This window comes from Alexandromys fortis, unplaced genomic scaffold (genome assembly GCF_014885135.2).
Source record: "Alexandromys fortis isolate MF-2015 unplaced genomic scaffold, M_Fortis_MF-2015_v1.1 scaffold_24, whole genome shotgun sequence".
NCBI classification, from domain to species: domain Eukaryota; kingdom Metazoa; phylum Chordata; class Mammalia; order Rodentia; family Cricetidae; genus Alexandromys; species Alexandromys fortis.
In genome coordinates, this window is record NW_026067906.1 from 5,990,350 (window position 1) to 6,017,199 (window position 26,850).

The 26,850-nt window shown below is 35.7% G+C and overlaps 1 long non-coding RNA gene across 4 annotated transcripts in view; it reads right to left on the reverse strand.

The window, feature by feature from the left end:
• LOC126497538 (uncharacterized) overlaps positions 1-26,850 on the reverse strand; it is a 119,446-nt gene that overhangs the window by 3,376 nt on the left and 89,220 nt on the right. The window contains exons 2-8 of one of the 4 annotated variants that reach the window (XR_007590643.1): positions 17,087-17,273; positions 12,204-12,362; positions 9,790-9,930; positions 5,015-5,110; positions 3,899-4,026; positions 2,371-2,477; positions 841-1,062 (exon numbers count right to left, since the gene is read on the reverse strand). This is a non-coding gene — a long non-coding RNA (uncharacterized lncRNA). Of the gene's footprint in view, positions 1-840; positions 1,063-2,370; positions 2,478-3,898; positions 4,027-5,014; positions 5,111-9,789; positions 9,931-12,203; positions 12,363-17,086; positions 19,855-26,850 lie in introns of those variants that run through there. The other 3 variants (XR_007590641.1, XR_007590642.1, XR_007590640.1) reach the window with 3 other exon arrangements.

Consider the following 26,850-nt stretch of genomic DNA (forward strand, 5'->3'; position numbering starts at 1 on the left):
AAAACATGAAAGATGATGTCAAGACTAAAAACAATAAGATATATTCAAAGAAAACCTTTAAAGCCCATATGTTGCTGACAGCAGATACATAGATGAAAAACCAATTTGCTTAGAAAATGTGTTACTTTAGAATACAAACTCACAAAATTTCAAGACTGTCATTAGAATTCTAAAAAGGTATCAGTGAAACTAACTCTAAATTGTCATATGTGCAGATGTTTCTGATGTTTATCCTATGCAGAGTGTATTTTTAGTTTGTGATATTTCTTCCCTTCACACAGAACCGATGATGCTCAATAAAATTTTATAAGAAACAAAAATTTTTAAAGTTTGAGTATACAATTAGGGAGACCAAATCCAAGAACTCTGAGAGCTGTTTTCAAGGGTACATAGTAACATTTTGCTACATTATTTAAATAAAACCCAGAGGAGGATAATGCTCAGTTATCTTGCTGCATGTATTTCAAAATTTTTGCATGTACTATCACTTTAGTTTAATTCCTCAAACTAGTTGCCTTATAATTGCTGTAATTGCAAATTATATACTACATCCTTTTATTTCTTCCAGTAGATATATACCTAAAACTGCTGCATTAGTCTAGTCTACCATTACACACAAAATAACTTAGCAAGCATTTAATTTTTAGTATATTGTGTTAAGGAATTTGGCAGTTGAAGACAATGTGAATGGAATCTATGTAGAGCCAATTCATAGCTCTGCCAAATACAAATGAAGAAAACAGAAATGTAAATGTGTTCACTTTGGAATAATAAATCCTTTCTACTTCCTAGTATTCAAAGGAATAACCACTTATAAATAATTGATAACTGAGAACATACCTGTCATGGTTTGAAAGAAAATGTCCCCACTGGGAGTGGTACTATTAGAAGGTGTGGATTTGTTGGAGGAAGTGTGTCACTGTGTAGGTGGGCTTAGAGGTCTGTTTTCTAGAGCTTCATTCAGCATTATGCTTAGTCTACTTCCTATTGCCTCTGAGTCAAGATGTATGAGACTCTCATCTTCAGCACCACATCTTCTTGCATGCCGCCATGCTCTCCATCCTGAAGATAATGGATAGAACCTCTTAAAAAGAAAGCAAGCCACCTTAATTAAATGACTTTACTCATAAGAGTTGCTGTGACAAAATGGAATTCCAAATACAATATCTGATTTACATAAAGACAAGTCTTTCTCAGATGTTGTATTTATACTTCCATTTTGTCACACACTATATATATGAATAAATAAATATACATATATTTTGATAATTTTCATCAAGTAAATATTTTTATAAATATGATGATTTTTAATACAGCCAAAAGCCTATGATCTTGTAAATGAAAGGAAAGTACACATTACACATATCAGTTAGATGAAGCAAGTGTTCTGTGACACATTGCATAAAACTTAATGCTAAATTTTATAATAATGTCTTGAGTGTTTCTTTCCTTCTTATTAACAGTGACAAAAATGCAGGGAAGGTCATTAAAACAAATGAAGCTACAAGTACTTTGAATCTTCAGTTTCTATTTTTGTATTCATCATCCCATAAATTGGAACACTGATAATAATGATACAATGCAAATGTTATTGTGACCATTAAGTGAAATCACATATGCAAAGTGTTTAGAATATTGCCAGATATAAAGTCACCTAGAGCATTATTAACATTTATTATTCTTTAAAGTTCCCAAGAAATTAAATGACACTCTAATGCTATAATTACTGGCAGAGATCAAATATGTCTAATGATTATTAACTTCAAAAATACCACCTTAAAAATGATAAGCAAAATTAGTTTGATCTTGATCTCCTGACCTTGGTCTGGTCACATGAATGCATTTTAAATAATGTTTATTTATCAGTAATAATTTATTATATTGGAGAGAGACTTTTAATTCTAACTAAAAAAAAGAAAAATAATTGTATATAAAACAAGCTCTGGTATATTTATTCTGATTCAGCAATAAATTCCATAAATCATGTCATCACTTAAGACATTGAATCTTTTAAGCCACCAGTATATGCATTTCTTCATCTTTGAATCAGAATTATCAGCTTCTTTACAGACAAAACATAAAGGTTGAAGTGAATACAAGTTGATCTACGAAGCAAATACATATTCATAAACAAGTTTAGCTTTCATAGTATATTATTAAACACATGGGTTCCGCCATCAAAGACTTTGGGTTTAAAATTTGTCATTACATCATATTAGAATATTGTTAATTTTGATTTTGGATTTTGTAGAAATTTNAGAGAGAGAGAGAGAGAGAGAGAGAGAGAGAGAGAAAGAAGAAAGAAAGAAAGAAAGAAAGAAAGAAAGAAAGAAAGAAAGAAAGAAAGAAAGAAAGATGATATCTATTTACCACATGAGTGTTTGGTACCAACAGAGGCCAGAAGAAGGTATTGATCTCCCTGGGACTGGAGACCGTTGCCAGCTATTTGTGGGTTTTTGGTATGTGACTCTGGTACCCTGTAAAAGCATCCAATGTATTTAACCACCCAGTCATCTCTCCAACCCCAAAATGTTAATTATTTTAAGATTGACATTTCAATTAATATCTATGAAGTTATTTGTTTTCAGTAATGAAATCATAATTCACTGTGAGGTCCTAAAATTACTGCAAAGAGGTGTAGCTTTTACTCTCATCAATGCAAGTTACATATACATAATCTATATAAAACATACCAAAGTCCAATAAGTTTAGAGATTGCAGATTTTGTCTTGTCCTCTAAGATAAACAGCTCTGAAATACATGATGAGTTTGAATGTCTACATACTCATTGGGAAGTGTGACACAGTCAGTTTGCCCTTTACATGGATTTCAAATATTTTGGTAAATAAATTGACATGTAAGGAAGTGAATACCATATGACAAAATAAAACTACATTCATCAAAAAGATTCTATTTACTCCAACTGCTGTTTTTATCATAAAAATCTTGGAGTTACTTTATCATTGCCATTCTGTGAAATTCTGCTTTACAAAGATAGTCTTAAAAGACTTGATAGGATTAATCGCTCCTCTCAAATATTACTGACAATAGTTATTTTATCAGGCAGTGCTTTGAATCCTAACAAGCTCAAGATGAAGTAAAAAGCTATTTTGGATCCATGAGTTAAAATACAATTGCTAAACTATAACTTCTAATATTATTTTATTTGATAACTCAAGTAGAAGGAAATTTTCTTTAAAGAGCATTGTTGGAGTGTCAAGTACCATCATTTCATTGTACAAGTTTACCTTTTGTACAGATATGAAAGATATCTTTAAAAAGCTATCTTTGGTCTTTGAAACAGTCTAGAATAGTATAATGTACTAAAAGCATTAATCCATTAGGGATGCTTTTCTGAACTAGCAGAATGCCATGACAGAGTATTTGGTTTTGGCCCATATGATTGTTTCAATTTAACCAGCACCACATTGGGAATAGGAAGCTGAATATTTGTCTTCATCTGGGTACAAGTAGCATGTTACTATAAAACAGATTAATGATCCTTAATTATGATGACAGGACTAGATATATTTACATCTTGGTGCTAGTGGTAAAGGAGAAAAATAATACTTATTACACTTTATCTTGCTTTAATTTGAAAAGTCTCTTAACTAATATTTTCACTTGCATTCAGAATATTTCTGAATATTTTGATATAAAAATGGATATTATCCTGCCAGTGTCTGTGATAGAGAGTACAGAAAAACAGTAGAGGGTTTATAAACATGACAATTTTGTTTATATATTTTAGTTGATTTCTTTTTTATTAATTTTTTCAGAATTTCAAGTATGGATATTATGTGTTTTGATCAAATCCTCCACCATTCCCTCCCTCAGATTACTCCTGTCTACTCCCATATTTTTTTTTCTCTGCCAGTATATACATAGGATCATTCACCTGGGCCGTGAGCAGTCAGTCTCTCAGCAACCGTCTTCCTGAGGATAACTGGCCATCCCACTCCCCAAGGTGTCATCAGTCAATACCTCTTGAGCATGGAGTAGGGTTTCCTTTAGCAAATACTCACACTTGAGAAGAAAAAAAATTGTTTTGAATTGTATTTTCCAAAGTTGTTCCAAACTATCTGTGTATCATAATTTTGTCTTGAAGGAAAAAAGCAAGAAAGGAAAAAAATGATAGAAGGAACAAAGGAAGGAAGGAATGAAGAAAAAAAGAAACAAAGAAATAAAGTTGGATGAGTGTGGTGATTAATTAACTGATTAAGTAATTAAAGTCAGATGGCAGAACTTTGGGTAGACTATTAAAGGAGAAGATGGAATGAGGACAGAGAGAAGACAATTAGGAGATCAGGGAAGAGGAAGTAGAAGACATGATGTATCATGCAATACAGTAATTATTTCTGGTCAAATCTTTAAACATTCATCAGTATAATCACCTAATATTGTGCAGGCAATTGTTTGATAACAGTCTCTTGAAGACAATAGTTAATAAACCAAAAGTTTCTCATTTAATTAGGTTTCTCTTCAGTGCACTGAAATACATTATTAGTTGAAAACCAACTATAGACTATTTTAGCTTTACTTTAAGAGAAACAAACACAAAGAACAAAGAATGCATTCAGGAAGATGTTCAAAGTCTATAGTAAAATTGACTCGCAGGTTAAGTGGTTTTGCAATTAACTTGATTTCTTTTATTCTACTCTTTACAAATAATTCATTTCATAAACACATTCACCTTTTAAATTTGTGATTAATATACATAGTAACTGATTTCTCAAGGTGAAACAAACATTGCAGAGATCTATGAATACTAGAATTAAAGCTGTTATTGTATCTAGCCAAGCATAATTGGATGTTTCCTTTATTCCTCGTGGGCATCTGAATCTATCCTGAGCTCATAGTGGTGGGAATTTTAGTAGGGAGAAAAACAAACACTGGCATAATAAAATTCCAAGTGATGAGAAACCAGGGTGAACATACTAATTTACTTATTATTTATCTATTTGTGGGTGAAAACGTTCCATTGTACACACAGGGAGGTTAGAGTACAACTTACAGGAGGTGATTTTTCTTCTTCTATCATTTGGGTCCCAGAGTCTGAATTGAAGGCATACAACTTGGCAGCGTGTGCTTTCCTTAAGTATTCTGAATTCTCAGTTTGACATTTTCCAAATACAAGAATAAAAGACAGTGCTAAATATAGCTCTCCGAGAAATTATGGCAGTCATATATAAGAAACAGAACACCAAATGAAACTCCCAAGCTATGAACACTCCCCTTTTCAAACAATGGCCATTGCAAGCTTGAGCCCTCAAAATCTTATACTTATATGAAACAAAATGTCTCTCCAAACAACACATTCAGTACCAGCATTTGAATCAAGTGTCATGTACATTACACTCAAAATAATGAAATAAGTTTTTCTGCCTCCAACAAACAAGTACTCTCATTTCAGTTGCAGCTTCTATTCAATCTTAATCTGGAACACGTTTTGGTACTTAAGGTAAGGGGCTGAACCCTCATGGACTGGTTTTGACTGTACATAACAACATGACCAATTGAGTTCTTAGCATGAACTTTTAGAGAAAGCCTCTATTTATTTATCATCTTACGCCTATACAGAACTGGTTATCCGTATCAGACATATCATGTGAAACACATGAGCAGAAGAGAATGTACATATAACCCCACCACGTCAATTAAAATAGGGAACACCCTTGGTATCAACCCTATTAATCATCTTCTTTTCCCTTTCTCCTGGACTTCATGAAAAGAAGCTCTGAACAGTACTTGGAATCCCTGAGTACTTTGTCACTAACGTGGCCTGCTGTTTACTTATAAAGATTTCTCCCCCTCTGAACTATGTGATTCTTCATCGAGCAGTCATGCTGCCTTGCAATCCTTGTGTGTCTCTATTTCAACCTGTGACTAGGACACCAAGAACATAGACACCCTAGGCTTGTATTGATTATATGGTTCTTTTGGATGAGTAACGATTGAACATCACTACACAATTTCCCCACTAGTTAGTTAAATCTATGAACTTATACATGGAAAGACGAATTACCTAATCATTCTTGAAAGATATAAATAGAACCGTATTGTTTAATTTCAAATCTAAGAAAATGGTCAATATTTGGTATAAAAAGAATTTGCTGAGATCAATATAAAAATCAAGAGAGAGTTCACCCCTCTAAGGTCACACTGCATTTGATTTTCAACAGAATACAAAAATGTCATATAGTGGAGATGCTGACAAGCTACACATGAATTCTAAGTACTCCATGAAAATCAGAAAAATTTAATCAGCAATAATTAAAATTTTCTTCTGTGTATGAAGTAAATAAAGTATATTGAAAAATCACTATTCATACTGTTATTGTTACATGAGTATAAAACCCTCTCACTATTATTTTTGATTTTTCGAGACAGGGTTTCTCCATAGCTTTTAATCAAAGAATATTTGGAAAATATTCCATTTTTGTAAAAATTAGTCATGGAAAGTTTTTTAGTATCTTCACTGCTTTTATAAAGGTGACAGTCTAGTAGAGAATGGTTACATAGTTACTCAGTGGTGATAAGTTTCTAAATGAAAAATAAATGGTTCTTGTGCAAATATAACTTGATCTCTAACCTGTGTAGCTGGAAAAAGGTTGTGAGATGCTCCCCAAGTTTCCAGCTTTGGTTAGCAGTCACACACGCAGGAATGGGCTTTAGTGAAGCAACTGACTTTTATTTCTACTCCTGTAAAAAACTCTTCACCTATAATCTGTCAGGAATTCCTATATGAGTGAATAGACTGTGTGTGTGTGTGTGTGTGTGTGTGTGTGTGTGTGTGTGCGCGCGCGTGTGTGTGTTTCCAGGGAAAAAATCTGTCACAAAACAAGATCATGATGCAGAAATAGATACAGCAAGTACGAACAAATTCTTGAATTTTATTTATCTACAGAAATCAAGAAAATAAGGTTGAACATTGAGAAGTGATAATGCTTTGAGTGGTGAATCTCTACATTTTCAGCAGCTTAAAGATGCAAAATGAATGCTCAAAATGCAGGCTTATTTGACAAATATCTTGGTGTATTTCATTTTTCCCATGAAGTGAGAAAAGAAAACTGTGTTTGTGCACTCCCACTGCCAGATAATGTGGCATGTCGTATAAACTAATGTTTAGCATCTTTAGTAAATTGCCTCAGAATCTAGACCATAATCAAACAAAAATTTAAAAGATTCATTTGCTTTGCCCAAAATTTTCTTTAAATCTATAAATATTGGGAGTTACACAATAGAATGCATCACTGCCACAATAATCTTTTTCTAACTAACAATTACATACTATATTATAGACCACATACAAAGTCATAGTATGTGTTCAACTGAGATCTCTGAAATTTGTCAGCTTTCCATTTCTATTCGGATAGCTAGTGAATGGACTCCCTCTGATCAATGTTTTATTTTCAAAATAATAGATCAAAATGCAATGGTTATCTTATGAGTGAGACTCTAAGTAAGATGTACTACATTGAGATGAGATTGTACAGAGAAAAAAAGAGGGGAAATTTTGTTAAAAACATAGTTTGGTGAATAAACAGAAGTCCATGTCACACCATTTTCAATATGATCTTATGTATCTTTGTCAGAAACTTGTTTAGAAAAAAAGAAATCAAGCCGGGCGATGGTGGCGCACGCCTTTAATCCCAGCACTCGGGAGGCAGAGGCAGGTGGATCTCTGTGAGTTCGAGGCCAGCCTGGTCTACAAGAGCTAGTGCCAGGGACAGGCGCGAAATCCTGATTCAAAAAAAGAAAAGAAAAAGAAATCAAGCTAGTCTTAAGGCTTCTTTTATCATCAGAAGACTGCCATACAGACTTTTCTACAGTTTTATTTATGTACATTTATTTATGTACCATTTTCATGATACATAAGAATATAATCACCAAAGTCATGGTGTCTATTATAGAGATTTATACTTTAAAAAATCAGAATTTTATATCATGGAAAAATAGAGAAGACCCACTTCTAATCCATTTTGTTGACTCCTACGTAACACTTTTCAATTTCTTCTGAAGACATGTTTGTCTTCAGCGAGCCAAAGAGGGAAATTTACTAGAAAATGGTACATGTGGTCTTCAACTATTCTATATTAGACACTTGATTTAATTATATGTATAATTTAAGAAATCATTCAAATTGTTACTAATGAAAACTCATCTATGGATATCATGAGTTTCTCCACCAGCAAATTACATATTCTATATATACATATATATATATATATATATATATAAGCTTATTAACGTTCACGATTCATACTTTCCCAGCAAAGCATGCAGCCCCAATGTGTGCCCAGTTCTTTATCAGTGGTTGTAAGGATTGAAGCTGTCTAGTACAGAATAGGATGTGCCTTTTCTTTGCTAAGAGGCAGGCTGTTCCTTTTTCATTTTCTTGTCTTCATTCCCTGAAGACATGAGCATTATAACAGAGACTTCTCCATCTCAGCTGTGCCTCTACACACATAACTGCTCCCTTCCCTCTGTCGCACATAACTCTGGGAACTAAAGTGACAGGATTTCTCTCACTTGCACTTGCTTTTGAATCACCTGGTGGATTCCTTAAAGCAGGCTGCCAAACCCTCACTTTTGTCTTCGTTGCCCTAAGTCTGAGTTATGCCCTAGACACCTACATTTCTAACATGTTCCCAAGTGAAACTTAGGCTGTTATACCCTACACACACACACACACACACACACACCCCACACACACACAAACACACACACACACACACACACACACACACACACACACTTGAAGCATCTTTGAATTAAAACCATGTTTTCCTTGAATTTCCTCCAAATACTGGGATATTATTATTTGAAATTGCATCAGAATGGATGAAATATTGCTTAAAATTAAGCTTCTGGATTCTATTGGCTCCTTTGTCTATGCTATATAAAGAATTTCTTATTAACCAGCATTTTCATTAAGCTTAGAGATTGCTTTCCTCTAATCTTCAGCCATCCCCACTAACAAGCTGAACTAAAACCAAAATTATTAACTCTAGGAAAAAAAAGTGTTTTGATATTATTATATCACTTTTACTGTATATATGTACATATATATTTATTTACATAGTGCATATTGATATTGAAATAACTCTATAAAGTATCGTTTCAGGGATTAAAATGCTCCTTCCAAAAGTGGGCTTTTCTCAGTATCTAAGTTAGAGAGGTCTTCACATAAATTATTGATAGTAACTTTCCCAATAATATACTTCATTTTTTATGTGTTTATAAGACCAGCTTTGCTCCATCAGAGGGCTGCTAATTAAAATAAAAGTCCAACCAACAAAAAATAGGTAGTACTCTGCCTCTTCTAGTGAATTTACATGAAACATAAAGAAATTCATTCCCAGGTAAATGAAAGAAAGGAATGCATAGTTTTTTTTTTTTTTTTTTTGATAGCTGTTGGAGGGACTGCAAGCAAAGCCAGACTGCTCGAATGGGTCACTATGGGATTCATTAGTGACCACAGATTCATAGAAAAGGGACAGAAATAAAAATGTTGCAAAGTCAATTCTGTATAACAATGAGACAAGGGCAGAGTAACCTACCAAATAAAATGTACTACTCACCCCAAGCTCAAGGCTGCTGTTAGTACAGACAGGTAAAAATATACTAAGAATTTAAAAGAGATACTTTCTCTTGGCTTGACAACTTTAAATTTCTAGGAACTTAAAAAAGTCACACTGGAATAATTAATAAAAATAAACTATATTACTCTCTCACACATGAGATAGATTTTTTTTATTTTAGTTATGAAACTGTAGTTGTACTTACTTGGAGGGTGCTTCTAAGTATACATACAGCAACAATTTTAATTATTTGCTCAAAAAATGTTGTGTCTAAGTAATAGAAAGTTTTATAATATGCTAGACAGCGCCATGGATCTCTTTCCCAGCGTCTTTTTCTCCAAGACACCTTGTAAGTAAGCAGACCAGTGCAATGGTTATAAGGGTGAAAAGAAAATGAACAAACACAACAACAAACAAGAAGTTTCTTTGAAATGTATTGGTTTGAATGAGAAAGAATGACTCCCTCAGGCTTAAATGTTTGAATACTTGGTTCCCAATTACTAGAATTGTGTGTGAAGGATTAGGAGTTGTGGCCGTGTTGATAGAGGTATCGTACTAGGGATGCCTTTTATGATTTCAAAATACTCAGTTCACTTCCAATGTACTTCCCATGGGAAGATCAAGATGTGAGGTCTCAGCTCTTCCATGTAGTTGCATTATGGACACTTACCCTCTGAAGCCATAAGTACATACAAAGCTGCCTTTTGTAAGCTGTCTTGGTCATGGTGTTTTATCATAGAAATAGAAAAGAAACTATATATCCAAAAGAAGTAAACAGTATTTCCAGACGTCTGCATTTCATAATCACAGAAACAAGATTCAAAACAGTATAAGCTCTTATGGACTGCCAAATAAAGAACATAAGGGAAGATGTGTGAGGGGTGTGAGTGTGTGTGTTTTGTGTATGTTCACATATATACAGAAATGTTTTCAGCAAACAAAAAAAATTCCATTTGCAACAACACAAACAAGGGTCTGGAATTATGGTATGTGAAATATACCAGACACATGAGGAAAAAAATTTGCATGATGTCATGATAGAAACCTAAAGAAATAAACCAAAAAACTTTCATAAAAAGAGATGAATGTTGCATGACAGAGACTGAGATTTTGCTCTGTGAATTTTCAAGGCATAGTAAAGACCAATGAAACTGTAAGAATATTAGTTATATACTAAACAGGAAAGAGGAAATCTTAATGTAATATTGATAAAGAAAGCATAAATATATATTATTGATACTGAAAGTAGAAATATAAATATTGATAATGAAAGTGTGTTAGCTATTATACCAGAAAAAATAGTAAAGCATTTGACAGTCTTCAAGACTTGAAAATATTAATGATCATAATTTTCAAAATTAAAAAGTACTACTTCCTAAGCATGCATTTTTAGGTTGGACATAAATTGTTTGAAATTCAGGACATCTTGTCTTTTCTGGACACTGCTTAAGATATGACTTTCCTCTGATTGTGGAAATCAGAGTATCTCCCTAACCCAGAAGTCCAATGCACCCCAGAGCTACAGAACACAACAAAATCTTCTGGATTTTTATGAGTGTTGTAAAGACTGTCTTCTCTGCATGTGTGTCTTTGAACTCCCCAGTCAGCAATCCTAGAGGTAAGCCAAAGGAAGAAACTGAAGACTGTAATGTAGACTTCAGGATAGTCAGAGCCTCTGTAGTGCCTCCCCTGCACTTCCTGTCTATTGATTGGTTAAACTCCCTACTATCTTATCCCATAATTTCCCTTTCAATTTCATGAACAACCCTGGCCACTCTGTGAGCTGAAGATAATGCATTTTTTCTTTTTCATATTTTTCTCTATTTGTTATTGCCTGAGATACACAATCAGCACTAAGTTCTAGTCAGGACTTTGTTAGAAAATCATGATGTCAGCTGTGCCCAGTTTAAAAGACTCTACACCCGATTTTTAAACCAGAACAATGGGATCAGAGTAATGCTTTGAAACTGTGGTATGTTGATTGTCAAAAGTAAAAGTAACGGTATGAAAACTGACGTGCCCATAACGAGCACTCTTCGTAAATAGAATTCTCTAAGTTTCTTTTGACTGTTGATTTTACAACCCATCATGTATGGGGCCTGTTTTCAAACTTGACCAAGCTCTGAATTTCTCTGGAGGGATTGTGGAAGCAGCTCTATGGGCCCTGCCATCAGCCTCTCTGATTCAGTGTGCCTGTGCTGAATTCTTAACAAGGTCCCAAGTGGAGCTGAAGTTGCTGGGTTGGAGAATACATTTGAGTACCACTATATAACAGATAATGGTTTTGCAATGAAATAGAGAGGAATAACTATTTAATATTATGAAAATATTTTCTATCCATGTTGTTTGCATGCACTGTGTTATATCTAGTATTGTTTAGACCTTTTGACAGTAAATAGATAATCTCAGGATATATAGTTTACTGTGATTGCAATATAACCTATAAAATGAAAACAAAACTACTGAGATTGCCGTCAAGTGGTGGACACTAAAGTGAACATGAATTCCCAGAAAGCCAATTTGTCTACCAAGATTAACTGACTGGTTGAAACATAGTGATGTGCGGAAGTTGGATTGTGACAGGCCCAGAGTTTAGATCCACATCTCTGATATACCTACCAATGTATTTTAAACTTGCCTTGATTTATGATTTTCTTTGCTCTGTAGAGCTATAAAACCTCATGAAACGGCTCCCACATTGAAACATCAATTGGGGTTTGTTTCCAAATCTTTGTTCCCAGGTCATGGTATCTAAAAGACACAGTAATCCAAATTTATCTAAAAAACAAATTGATAGACACAATTATTTTTATAGTAAACAAATTATGTAAAGACAGAATAAACTTTTGTTGGGTAGAAATGTTGTATATACCTGTGTAGAGTTTTCCTGTGCAGTAGTATTTTCTGTACCTATATAGTGTTATACTGTTTTCCTGGTGGTTAGTGTTTGTACATAGCTGTGTAGAGCTATGATGCTTTCTTGGTTGGAAATGTTGTACATACCTGTGTGGAGTTATGCTTTTAAGATTTCAAAAGAAAAGAAGAAGGGCACTGGGGCTTAGTACAGTTCACTTGATTTAGGACATAACATAATTTAATAATACAGAGAAATTATATAATTGATAACTGATCATTAGAAACTGATGATTCAGAAATGTTTAAAATTCTCTATTTTTTTAATGTCTGTGTTTAATTATATGCTGAAGGACCCAGCAGGGCTGCTGGTTTCTTCAGGCAACAGAAATTAATCACTCCTAGTTTTGCTTAAGCAAACGCTCTGCTCAAGAGCAACTTCTGTTACTTCTTTCTCCCTTTGTTAGTTTGCTTGGTACTTCTTCTCCTACGTTTGTTACATCCTTGTTCTCCTGAAAAGAATGACACTTTACAAATCCTATAAAGCCACTTTCCCCGAACATTTTACTAAAGCAAAGGAAGGTGGTATTTATGCGTACTCTGATAGGCTGACTTGGAAAATTAAGGTCATCTTACTATGACAAATACCTGAAACAGAGCAAGTCTACTCTGGAGGTCATTTAGTTATAAGGATAGGCCGTGATTATCTGTGCCTTCTGACACAAATATGACAGACATTTATTCACCAAAATAATAGCACTTTTCACAACTCAACTTCCTTGACTTTTGTACATATAATTCGTAGATCGATCAGCTGTGTCTGGGTGTGTAAACTTCCTACTGTAAAACCTGACATTTTACATACTATGGTAAACTGGCTCATAAACGCAGGGACAATGACAGTTTCCTTATTACATGCAAAATTCTATACATCGCCTTTTGTTCCATAGATATGAAAAACTTAGATGAAAGTTAGAACACCAAAGCAATGTGATTGACATTTTTACTCTGAGCTGTGTGACAGAGTGAGAGAAGTAGTGTGATGTGGAATTCCCCTCTGTATGCTACGAATACCATTGGCTAATGAAAAACCTGGATAGGGTAGAACAGAGCTAGGTGGGTCAAATGAAACTGAATGCTGGGTGAAAGAAAGGTAAATTCAGAGAGAAGCCATGGAACCTCGTAGGAGTCAGAACTTCACCTGGTAAACCACAGCCACATGGCGAAACACAGATTACTAGAAATGAGTTAAATTAAAATGGAAGAGCTAGCTAATAAGAAGTTAGAGCTAATGAGCCAAGCAGTGATTTAATTAATACAGTTTCTGTGTGGTTATTTCAGGAGTCTGGGCAGCCGGAAAATGAACAAGAAGCCTCCTACTATAGTAGTGATTGGTGAGATCTACATTTACCACACCCACAGGTGAGAAGCTAAGTATGGAATGACACCTTTGCCTTGCTCCCAGTTACTGGTCAAATTCTTTCTGTTACACGTTATAAGAAGAAACAACCATGATAGATACAAGTTTTAAAATCAGGCCCAGTAGAGTGGATATTATTTTTATGACAGATACCATTTTAAATTAAGGAGCAACTAGTCAGATATCCACATTCAATACTCATCAACATCAGAAAGATAAGAAGAAGAAAAAAAATGGGACAGCTACAAATTCCTTTTCAACTTGAGATGTAGAAACAGGCAGGAAAGGAGGAGAGCTAATCACTAAACTGAAAGGGAGAAATACCTTTTCTCTAGAGGTTTGGAAGATTTCTGAACAGGTGGCAAAAAAACTCAGCTTACAGCATAGTTTTAATTACAGCACATAATCAACCCTGTGGCAAATCTACAACAATGATCCCCTTTAATTAAATATCAAGACAGATAGGACGGGTTTATCTAGCAAATAAACCTCAGGTGCATTGGGAAGAGAAAAAAAAAGCCAATTCTCAAGTAACAGGGACAAATTTGTTCTAATGAATGCACACTCTCTCTAATTGTAACTACAAAGAAAAAGATTTTAAGCCAAGATATTTTCTATAAAATATAAAGTTTTATAATTGCAAAATGTATTAAAACTATTTGTTTAAATAGTATCTATTTATGTTCTTTACTCTGTATGATTGACCATTGTCACAGCTGTATTACATATTATTGAACATGCAAATTTCATTTTTTTATTTATTCAAGGTCCTTCTCTCTGCTATGTTCAAGTTAGCAAAAATGGGGAAGAAAAGGGGGGAATATTAAACGATATCCCATGGATATTCATGACACCAAATTTTCTGGATCATGGATAATTGCTTTTTTATAATATTCATATAAAATCTAGGATTTTATTCCTAGGCTAGAACATCTTGAGGAATATCCATTATAACATATAAAGAAAGAGAAAAATAAAAGATTGAGACAAAAAGAATCGAATTTACAGAAAAGAAGGGTATAAATTCTTAAAGTACTCCAATTTCACAAGACCTAATAATAGATGGAAAAAATCCATAGAGAAGAAAGAAGTCATTGAATATTTTGGTGCATGTTCCAGGGCAGTGAATTCTTTCTAGCATTACCTATGTCACAAAGTTGCGAATAACTTTGATCCTTTTACTATAAGCACTCCTGAAGGGCATTAACATTTAGCGAGCCTTTTCTGTTCTGCTTTCTATGGTAGATGCCTTAGGAACACAGTCTCTTCGTTCTCATAAATCCCTGGGAAGTAGGAAACCAAATAAGAGCCATGTGTTGTTATTCAAACTTCATTAACAGAAAAGCATGAAGGGGCTTCCCAAGTCAAGAGCTCTGAAAGATAAAGGCTGGCCAGGAGTTGAAGGATAGACTGAGATCTCTTTGTTAGAACTTGGGTGAAAGGGAAGGGATGATAGAAGAATGCCTGGTGGTTAGAGAGATTATATCTCATTCTAGTAGCTTGACAGTCTTCACCTGAAGAAGACTATCTTATGAAGAGAGCATACACTGGAAGAGAATTGTGTCAACCTGTCTGTTTTTTGTTTGTTTTTTTTTTCTGTTTGCATAGTTACAACTGAGAGTTCCTAAATTAGTTCAGAAGGTAACCAAATCAGATCTGTGTTTTTAATAATTTTGACCCTAAAATGCAAAGCTTCTGGAGAAAAAAAAAGAGCCAAAATATAAGTAGAGTTTTATGAGCTTATCTGAGTGGTCTAGTTGAGGGAGTTATAGAATATATAGGGAAAGAGAGAAGTACACAAGATCAAACTGGTAATGCAGTTAGAAGTTAAAAAAAATAAAAACATAATAATAGTTTACTTTTAGAAAATGAGGCAGCATTTGAATTCAGATGATTATTGGTAAAAGCTTTTTTATTTTGAGATGGCTTTTACTTAATTGGAGATTCAGAATTCAAAGGGAAAGTGGGATGAAGTTATCAATATTGGGTGGGCTGGATTTGCAAAGCACCACTTAAAAAGTATCAGTAAAAGTGTGGAGGAGACACTTAGTCATCAGTCAGAATGTGTAGCAAAGGAAACATCTGGGTTGAAGGCACAAATAGATCAATCTGCATACAGGAAAATCTGCACACATAAAATCCACAAGGGATTTTTTGACCTCAACGAAATGTGTCTAAATAGTACATCATTTTATTTATGGAAATGCCACTGTCTTCAAAATTTTGTCATGTTGCAGTAAAAGAACCAAAGCTTTGGAGTTTTTGTGCCCCCATTTCATGCCATCAGAATAAACTTTATCAAAATGTGTTATAATATACATCCTTAACTTGATTAAATTTCCAGTGGTAATATTTTCAAATTCTACCCTATTAAAATAATTCATTTCTCTTTTAGCCAATTTATGTGAGATTCTTCTCCCAAATTTATATCTTTGTCCTCCTCCTGTTTATTCTATCTTATCTACATTGCAAAACTGATTTTTAATTTTATTTTATGATAATAAAACTCCTGACCCATAAAATCCTTAACATTAATGTCAATCAATTACATTTTTATTCAGGAAAAAAATACTTATATAGATAAATGAGGGAAAAACACTTATTCAGTTAACAAGTATAGTACAGTAAAGTATACACACACACACACACACACACACACTCAGACGCACACAAAGACTTGTGGAGAACCAAGAAGTCATCTGTGATAAACATTGGAGTTAAGAACTAAAGAGTAAGTAATGCTTCCAAATGAGAAATAAGAGTGTGTGAAGTAATAGAATAATAATGTCATTGACAAGATTGTAAAAGAAAGGAAGAACCAGCCTGGCTCCATCTTAGGCCCAAAAGCCTGCCTACAGTAAAGAAAAGTATGTTAATTCCTCATTATGATTAAACCTCTGTTTCTCAAGTATTGGGCTATGCCCCACCTGTTACCTTAACTACAAATGGTTCTATACTACCTGTTCCAAGAATGGTTATTATGCCTTTGTTTCAAAAAGTTATTTATAAGCATTTTGCAACCCAATCTTTGTTTCAAAAGGTTATATGACCACTTATGACTACCTTGTTTTGGCCACCTTGCAACCTTGTCTTGGTTTCAAGAGGGTGCTAAGACTAACATGTTTGTTCTGCTCCTATAACCCAGCCTATTTTGCTCAGCAAATTCTCCACTTTTAAATCCCACATGTTTGAGCTATAAAACTCTTGTTTTCCTCAACCCAATGCTAACCTTTCAAGTGTCATTTAGTTCTGAAGCTGCAGGTCTTGGCAGAATATCTTGGGAACTGGAGCATCCTGGGCATTCAGGGTGTCAGGACTTGGATATTAATGTTTCTAGGGAGCAGAGGAGCCTGGAGGTTAGCACTGGCTTTGGTATGCACCACAGGTGTATGTCAATAGGAAGCCATAGTCCTCATCTGCCAAAGAGAGGGGAAAGAGAAGTGGGTGTTACTTGTACATACAACGCTCATTTCGCAGGGTCCTAAGGAATTCTGAATGTATCCACCAGCAATCCCGATTTTCCTGCATCGTCCAGCCCCAGTGTAAATGGAGACTGCTCAATCCATTTCCCAGCAGCTCAGATCCATAATCACATAGAAACTGTATCAATTACAACACTGTTTAGCTAAGGCTTCTTATTCACTAACACCGAATCTTAAATTAACCCATTTCTATTCATCTATGTATCCCCCACAAGGCTGTGGCCTGCTGGTAAGGTTCTGGGGCATCTGTCTTCTTTGCCAGCTACATGGCATCTTCTTGACTCTGCATACTCTCTCTGTATATCTCTTCCAGCCTGGCTATATTCTGCCTTGCCAGAGGCCAAAGCACCTTTATTTATTCATTATTTATTCATAAAAGCAACATGTATACTGATGAACATCCGACTTCACCCCCCCATTGAATTCAAATTGTCATTTTGGATAAAGTCAGTTGGACTGTCCTTTTAGAGTGCACGGGGTTTACTTTGAACCTAACAACTTAGTATCTACTTTTGTTATTATATTCTCTGCTCGCTCTTTCCCGTTTGTGTGTATGTGTGTGTTTGTGTGTGTGTGTGTGTATGTGTGTGTTTGTGTGTGTCTGTGTGAACATGTAGATTTTGGAGTCCAGCAGACAACTTTTGAAAATTGATTCTTCCTTCTGTCATGTGGGTCATTCAGGGTCAAACTCAAGTACTTTTACCTACTGAGCCATCTCTCTGGACCTTGGCACATGCTTTTGATGGTTACTTAGCAACTAGGCAAAAATTTTAAAATATTATCATTGCCATCATCATAACCAATTACTACTGTTTACTAAGTATTGCAATAATCTTACACAGTCACTTATATGAATCAAACTATTTTTATGAAATGAATCACAGATCTTACAAATATACATTTTTGTTTTTCTCTTAATGGTTTTGCAACAGAGTCTACGTATGCACCCTAGCCTGTCTTCAGACTGGAAATCCTTTGGCTTCAGCTGCCTCATTGCTGGCTGTGCCCATGCGCCACCACGCTAGGATCTCTAAATGGTTCCCAATGCACCAATTGTGAGCTGGTATCTCTGGCAAGCTCTGGAGTGGCATGAATGGCGTTGATCAGTGAAATGCATTTGGAGGGTTAGAGGTGCTAGTGTGCGCTCCAATTTCCATGAAGACACTAAAATGGGCATAGTGACATCATCGGTTTAATGAGGAGTTCTGGGTGAAAAGAGAGAGTCGGTAATGCAACTCAAAGTGGAGCTATAGTGGTATTGAAATTGATGGGCAGTGAATCCAATGCACCCACAAATAATTCTACCTGCTCCTCGCTAAACAGTGGTACTGGTGTCTAGAATTCTACAGAATGTGTCCTTTTAATAACCTATTTTGGGTGATACTTGGGCCAATATTTGAAAACAGATAAGTGAAGAGTTTATACTTTATGAAGAAAAATGCTCAGCATTCACATTTGCCAATTGTTTAATATGGTCAGCCATTGTTTACTATACTGTGAAGATTATTTCATTAATTCCCAGCGAGAATTTTGTGGGCTAACTTCATTTAGGGCTGAGCCAAATGTTTGTCACAAAGGAGCATTATATGACATATCTGAACATTATATGCATATCTTATGCACCCCGATATCTCATGCATTTACAGTAATTACTTTAAGTGTAACCTTCAGATGAGTAGAACTGATCTGCTTGTACCCACTGTACTAATTTCTTGATGCTTTAAGGGAAGTCTTAGCTCCCTTTCTACGACTCCTTCTCAAGTCATCATTGCTAAACAATCAAACTAAACTGAATCAAAATCTTAGAAAATCTAAAGGAAAGCAACTGAATACAAAGTATACTGGAGTATATAACAGTTGTTCTTCATTTTGAAGCACATATACTTTTATTTTCATAACTTTTGATTTCTTGATTATTTTATATAGTCTGTCTAGTTTTCTTTTATGAATCTGACTGACTGCTAATTTTACAAAACAAAGATCTAAAAAAAACCCGCAAGATCAAATGAGCATGCTTTTTGCTCATTCATAAAGAATATTTTTAAACATGCAAGATGAAACCAAAACCAAACAAAGAACAAAATGCTTTGGCATGTCTCTTGTTAATACGCTCTTGTCAGTCAAGAGAATCCTGAAGACATAAGTCAACAGTTGAAGACAGAGCTTCAGGTGTAATTATTACTTATATATGTTCAGTATTGGCAAGTTCTCACCCTCTAGAGCAGTGGTTCTCAACCTTCCTAAAGTGCAAGCCTTTGATACAGTTCCTCATTGTGCTACTTTATAATTCTAATTGTGCTACTCTTATGCACTTAAATGTAAATATCTGTGTATTCCAATGTTCTTAGATGAACCCTCTGAAAGGGTTGTTCAACCCCAACCCCTATGGTTGAGACCCATAGGTTGAGAGATACTGCTCCAAAGCAATATGTATATTAATATTAACATATAATATTAATGTTTAGGTTGTATAATAGATATTAAGATTTTGGATTTTTGTCTCCTGGAAAGTGGGAAGGGATGAAAAATAATGAGGATACAAGGCAGGTGTAGAGTTCTAGTTCTGGTGATACTTTCCACCTTCTACAAGCCATTAACTGTCGACAGAGCCTGAGAGTTGTGGAGGCTCGTGAGTCTCTTCTATTGCCATGCCAGAATATTTACTGTCTTTATCTTGTTCAGTTTTTCTTTGTTCCAGAAAACTACAGTCTCTATAACAATTTCACCTTCAAAAATATGCCAATGTAAGGCTGGAGAGATGGCTGAGCGGTTAAGAGCATTGCCTGCTCTTCCAAAGGTCCTGAGTTCAATTCCCAGCAACCACATGGTGGCTCACAACCATCTGTAATGAGGTCTGGTGCCCTCTTCTGGCCTCCAGGCATACACGCAGACAGAATATTTATATACATAATAAATTTAAAAGAATGCCAATGTTCTTCTCTTTTTAACAATATGTCACCACCACATATTTAGCATCTCCTTCTTATTGCTGACTACTTATGGGTCCAACCCCCAGAAGTCAACATCAGTGTACGTGAGAAAGCCCATGAATGTAGCGGGGGCTAGACTTTTCTATCTGAGGAATAAACAAAGAAGCACATGCTTTCTACTGGTAACCTAAGAAAAAAGAACAAGCACACACCTTCCTGATGGAAACCTTCTTCTTTACTTTAACTTAAATAGTCCTTCTTTACATGGAACCATTTCTCTTCTGCCCAGTTACATATTTCAATATTCAATTACATCTCTTTTCTCATGACTGCACATCTTTCTTTTACATACATTCCTCCTCTACAGCCCCTTTCTATATTTCTTCATTCTCCTTGCCTCCACACAGTTACAAATCTCCACACAGCCACAACTATACGTCTTATTTGCATATCCTTTCATCATATAGGACTTTACACAATTCCTAGGCACAGCTCTTCTATGTAGCAGCAACTTTCACACAGCTCCCTTGCCCACACTTATTCATACATATGTACCAATCATTCTTTACTCCCTCACTCTCACTCTTTCATTCTCTCCTACATCACTCGTGCTTTTTCTTCTACATCTCTCATGCTTCTTCTTCTTCATCATCATCTCTCATGCTTCTGTCTCCCACAACAGACTCCTCTCAACACTGCTGCTCCTCTCTGCTGCTTCTCCCTTGTCATAGCCAAACTTTGGACAATTACAGGTTGTTTGATGGCGCCCTACCCAAACTCTCCACATAAGTTAAGTGACTTAGTGTCTCTCAGGCTAGAAATGTCACAATGACACATGAATGTAGCTCTAAGTTGGTAAGGGTTCCCAGAGAGAACATGACATTGGAAATCAAGACTTACCAACAACAATTAGTTAGCTGGACCTTGAGCAGTAAGGAGTACGTGCAGACTCAAGTTATTTCAAACCTTGGCTTTGAGTCAGTAAATTACACATGGGGAAATGACCTTGTGTGTGTGTCTCTAGGGACAACCAGACTGCTTTGAATTTGCTGAGGTCTTGGCTAAATGTATAATAGGCTGTCTTTGTAGCTGGAAAAAAATCCTAGTTTTATTTCTGTTCACGAATATTATATAACGTAAGCAGAATCACCCTCTACATGTGTGCCCAATAGATGAACTATATACATGAGAAAAACATCCAAGTAGTGGGAATGCACCTAAAGCTGTTATTAGGGAAGAAATGAAGTTCTTATGGGACAAATGAAGTGACTCATGAGAGAAAGTAAAGACAGGAGCAACTGGTTTCCCCAGTCAGTGATCCCAGGGCTCTTCCAGGCAGGGCTGCCCACTGGGGAATCAAGCATCTAATGGCCTGACCTGCTGCACAGTAACTGCCACCTGCTGTATATTCCAATAGCAGCTCTCTACCCCTTCTTTCTATGGGAGTAGGAGCTTCTATACCTGTCCTATTGTTCAGATTTTCTTCCGGGCTATCCACACCCTTCCATGTTCTCTAACACCTCTTTGGTTGATATGATTGATATGATGTTATCCAAGCCTGTCCATACCTTCTTACTGATATCATTTTACTGACCTTCCCTGTCACCTGGGTATCCTGTCCCTTTAAGAGACAAGCCCTCCCCGATACCCCCACCCCCAGGCAAGCTGATCTAGAGTCTTCTCCTCTCCTATGCTCTCTCTGTCTCTCTTTCTCCCTCTTTTGAAGAGGTAACAACCACCTCCTTCATTTCAGTTCTCCCCCCCCCGTCTCTCTCTCTCTCTCTCACACACACACATACACACATACACACTTTTTATCCCTTAGTGCCATACTCCCCCTAAACTAATAAATTAAACTCTATACCCAAGTTCTCTTTGCATGGCATATCTGTCTCCCACCCAAAGCGGTCTCCCACCACGTTTTTGCTGCATGAATCTTTCACTTATACTCTGAGCTGTACCATATGACTTTGATATAGCACACTCATAAGTGTTCTTGCTCGATATGATGCTGATGATATGATGCAGGGCAATAGCACACGCACAAGCAAGCACATGCACTCACAATGAGTAAGCAAAATTAGCCAGGACAACCTGTCAGCAGACCAAAAGCACCATAACTAATGACATGCGCACCTAGCCAATCACAACACACCAGCAACGACTGCCAGTTTCATAAGGACCAATCGGAACCGTTCCTGCAGCAGCTTAATTTTCATAACCCCATAAAACTTCCCAACCTTTTTACAGCAAAGCGTTTCTGCATTGGAATATCTCAGAGACTTTGTCCTTGACTTTGAGTCTTCTCACTCCCTTCCCTTCCTCCCCCTTCCTCCCCCTTCCCACCACTGCCACCCCACTGGGGAAATGGGGACAGCACATAAGCAGGAGCAACATGCCAACAAATTTACACAGACTAATAAATACTCAACTGCAGAAGGAAAAATGAACATAACCTTTACCTAAAGAATTGAACTCTTCTTATTTTATATTTATCTAGGTTATTCATTCTAAAATCATTCATAATAAAAACAAGAGTTTGTCAAAACTCTTACGTGAAATCATTTCTATGTTCAAACATTGTTTATCTTCATAAAACTCAAAAGCAAAGGAAAAATGATCACGGTCAATTACTTTGAAATGAGCTCTGTATGAATCCTCTGCAGATCTTTATGGAAAGAGTAGTTTATTTGTAAACCTATCTGTCATTTCCAGTGTGTATGCCTTTGCTAAATGAATAACAAAATCCTGTCCTATTATCTTTGTGTTTATGAAGAAGGTGCTATACATCATCTTGACTGGCCTTTTAGTGGCCAGAGCTCCTGCTGATCTCAAGTGCACGTATCCATGCTAACAGCAGAGTGTAACTGGCCCTGCTTTACCTCACAGGCGGACTAATAGGTCTTCAGACTTCATTTAGCACCACATTTTCAGACCATCATAACTTTTGAACTCTCTTCCCTGCTGACAGTTTAATGTTTATAGGAGCAAGGAACTTACTTTCAACTTCTAAACTGTAGGACCTGTCTCGTAGAGTTATAAACCTGACATTTCAGCATGGATTTGTGTGTGTGTGTGTGTGTGTGTGTGTGTGTGTGTGTGTGTATGTGATGTATCTTTCAAACATGCACAGGGTATGATGTCTAAAACAGCTGCCCTTGTTTATGTTAAAGGCCTTTCAAAATATTTTTTTGCACACATGTGAATCCCATTTGTGCAGATTGGAAAATAAACCAATGACTTTTTCTTTCTTTACATCCCTATTATTCTTTTTTTTTCCTTTTCTGCTTTTTTTCCTATCATTCTGGTTTCCTGCTTTTCCCTTTCCCTTCCTGGTTTCTTACTCACCTGAAGGACTTCAGCCTAACTTTAGTTGGTGTTCGGACAGTAGTTTTAACCTGCATCTGCTTTTAGTCCCATGAGCTTTCATACACATATATCAGAAGTGGAATGTCATATATTTCATGCTTAGCCAACTGGAGGTCAAAGAACTAAATCACAGCACTCATGAAAGTAAAATGTTGTGCTTTCCAATTGCCATCACGTTGGGAGCTACTCACCTCCAATTACTAAAGTGACCTTAAGGTCTGAACTGACCACTTTCTAGTGAAATTTATGGCGATTGTCATACTATAATGCAGAATAAGAAATGGCATGGGTAAAATATCTGAAGACAGCAAAAAGATTTATTCTATCATCAAACAATTTTATATTCAGTTTTCTACTTTGTTCACTTCTTTTTACCATTTTTTTAATCTTGGCTCTGTCAAAAAGCCATTGATAAAACTATACCATTGATTAAATGTGTAGACATTTAGGAGTTCTTAATATAGGGTAACATGTCTAGGGACTTAAGTGTATCTTATGGAAGAGTTTTGCATATGATACATTCATATTTCAAACTTTATTAATATGGGAGAAAAAGAATGCATATAAATTCTCAGAGTGAATTACCAGTGTTCTACAATGCTTGTAATGAGCATGTCCTTGAAAACCTTTGGGAAGATGGAAATTAATAATCAAGTCTGCTATTGGATAGCATTTAAGTGCTTTCTGTATAGCTTACAGCTTCCATTTCCAAACAACTAAAATTTCATAAAATAAACTCATATTCCAGAAAAATCAACCAGCTTTTTAGTTACATAAGAAAGGGAAAAGGTTAAGATTGAACTGTCATTCAAATATGTCAACTGCTGTGAACTTAAGTCTCAGTAAGAGCTTAAAAATCAGCAACTCTTGTCTACCTTTCTTTTTATTTTTTTTTAACTTGGGGAGTGCTAAAATGAAACCCACAAATGTAACAGCCAAGGACTAAGGACAAATGCCACTATAGATGTCCCACTTGAGACTGAGCATGACCATGGTTCTCTGTGCCTTAGCTAATTGTGGGTCTGTATGTTGAAATATTAGATATGACTGAAATTCTTAGCTTTAGGTGATAGCAAAATGCCCCAGAGATTTGTATAACATCTTTTCTATCAGACACTAGAGCAGATACTTTTAATGAAAAAAAATTCAATTTGCCAGTTGGATTTTCACTTGTTTCAGTTTAACAAAAGCCTCTAAATTTCAGTTTATTGTCTGTGAATAGGGTACAAATATTCCTATCCGTCCTACATCCTATGGATTAAATGAGATGCCACATTTAAGCACCTGCTGCCAAACAGTGTCAATAACTCTACTGAACTGCCATCTCTTCCTACTAGATTATGTCTCACCAAGCCTTATTTCTAGTATATCCAGGACACATCCTGACTCTATCTCCTTTGGCATTCAGAAGATATTTAGTTTTACTGGGCATCTGATGACAGTAAACATGTCACCTGACATTTTTCTTTTTTTTTTTTTTTTTTTTTTTTTTTTTTTATTTTTGTGTTTTGAGACAGGGTTTCTCTGTGGTTTTGGAGCCTGTCCTGGAACTAGCTCTTGTAGACCAGGCTGGTCTCGAACTCACAGAGATCTACCTGCCTCTGCCTCCCAAGTGCTGGGATTAAAGGCGTGCGCCACCACCGCCCAGCCCACCTGACATTTTTCTAATATCCATGAAGCCCTATAGAAATTGAGAGGCTAAAACACAAAGGAGTAAACCAGGAACCAGGAGGCCTGCAAGGCACCTGTAGCTACTTCATCAAGATCACGCTGTTTGCAATGCTATCAATCCATGAGAAAATTGTAGGTCGAAGAACCTAAGTATTCTCTTCTCTAGCACATTTGAGTCATTCCCACTGTTTCCAAAAATGTAACCGGGGAACACTTAGCAATAAGCTCAATGTTCTGCAGTATTAAGCTTGGTTCATTATCCACGAAATAATTGCTAGGGAAATGTTGTCACAGTTCAAGGAACAGAAGCTCAGAGCAGCAACAATTTCCTCAAGGTTGTACAATATACATGTGGTGACATGCCAGGGCTTCAGTCTTCGGCTGCTTTACTGAACACAAAGACTGTACCCCTAAACATGAAGTCAGCTACAAAATTATCCAGAATTGTTCAAATACATGTGTGATCATTGTCTCAGAGCATTTTTTTTTCAATTGAGTACTGTTTATTACTTGATGATTTAGGTTTTAGGTAATCTTTAACTTAACTAATAGCTAGTAAGTCTCGCTCCTGTAGAAACTTCTCTTTCTGTCCTGCATGCAATTGTCTTTTCCCAAAGCCTCCCATTGTCATTATTTTCATCTTGGAGCTCCAAAGTCACTTTGAAGGGCTGGATGGTATTTGTAGATTCGCCTGCTTACTCTGAAAAAGAAATGAAAAAGGACAATCTCTTATAAAATCAATAAAAATGGGATTGCTAGTATATAAACTTCAGGGACAAGCTTATTCACCGAGCTCAAGAAGGCTTTCATTGCAGAGAGAGATTATCATACGATTTTTAACTCATGATGTCTTGTGAAATGACTTATATGTATCATACGTTTTTTGATTCCTATTCTAGGCTATGCTGTTTACTTTACATGTAGAATAATGTTTTAAAATGTGATGTTAGACCTATTATAATAAATTTAGAGATTCAAAAAGCTCTAAGTTGTCTTCATCAAAGTAGTAAATCATCTCTATTTATATTATTTTATTTTTATTTTGAAATTTTATCCAAGTAAATATTTCTTCTAATTATGTCTTTTTTAAAAAGGCAGGCATATTCTTTCACACAGTGTTACGATATGTGTGAGTATATAAATCAAATAACCAAAGTATTCTAAATACATAAGGCACTGAATGTTAAGTTATTTAGCGTTTCCATTTTAATGTGAAAAGAGCAGAGAAGAGCAGAGAATTTAAAAGCCAATGACCTTTAAGAAGATGCTTTGACTAACACAAAAGTAGTAGATGATAGCAGAAAGGAAAGGAGATTGAAGTTTTGTTGAAGTCCAGTGTCAGCTTAGCAATTAAAATGATACCCAAACACCTCATTAATTGATGGGCTAACATCATCTATTAAAACCGACTAGTCAGGAATTAGATTATTTTTAAACACTGTTCCAAACAAACTTAAATCATAAAAAAGTGTCTTGGGACCTTGGGGGTGGGGTGGGAGGGGGGTAAGGGGAGATGGGGAGAGAAAAGTGAGAAGGGGAGG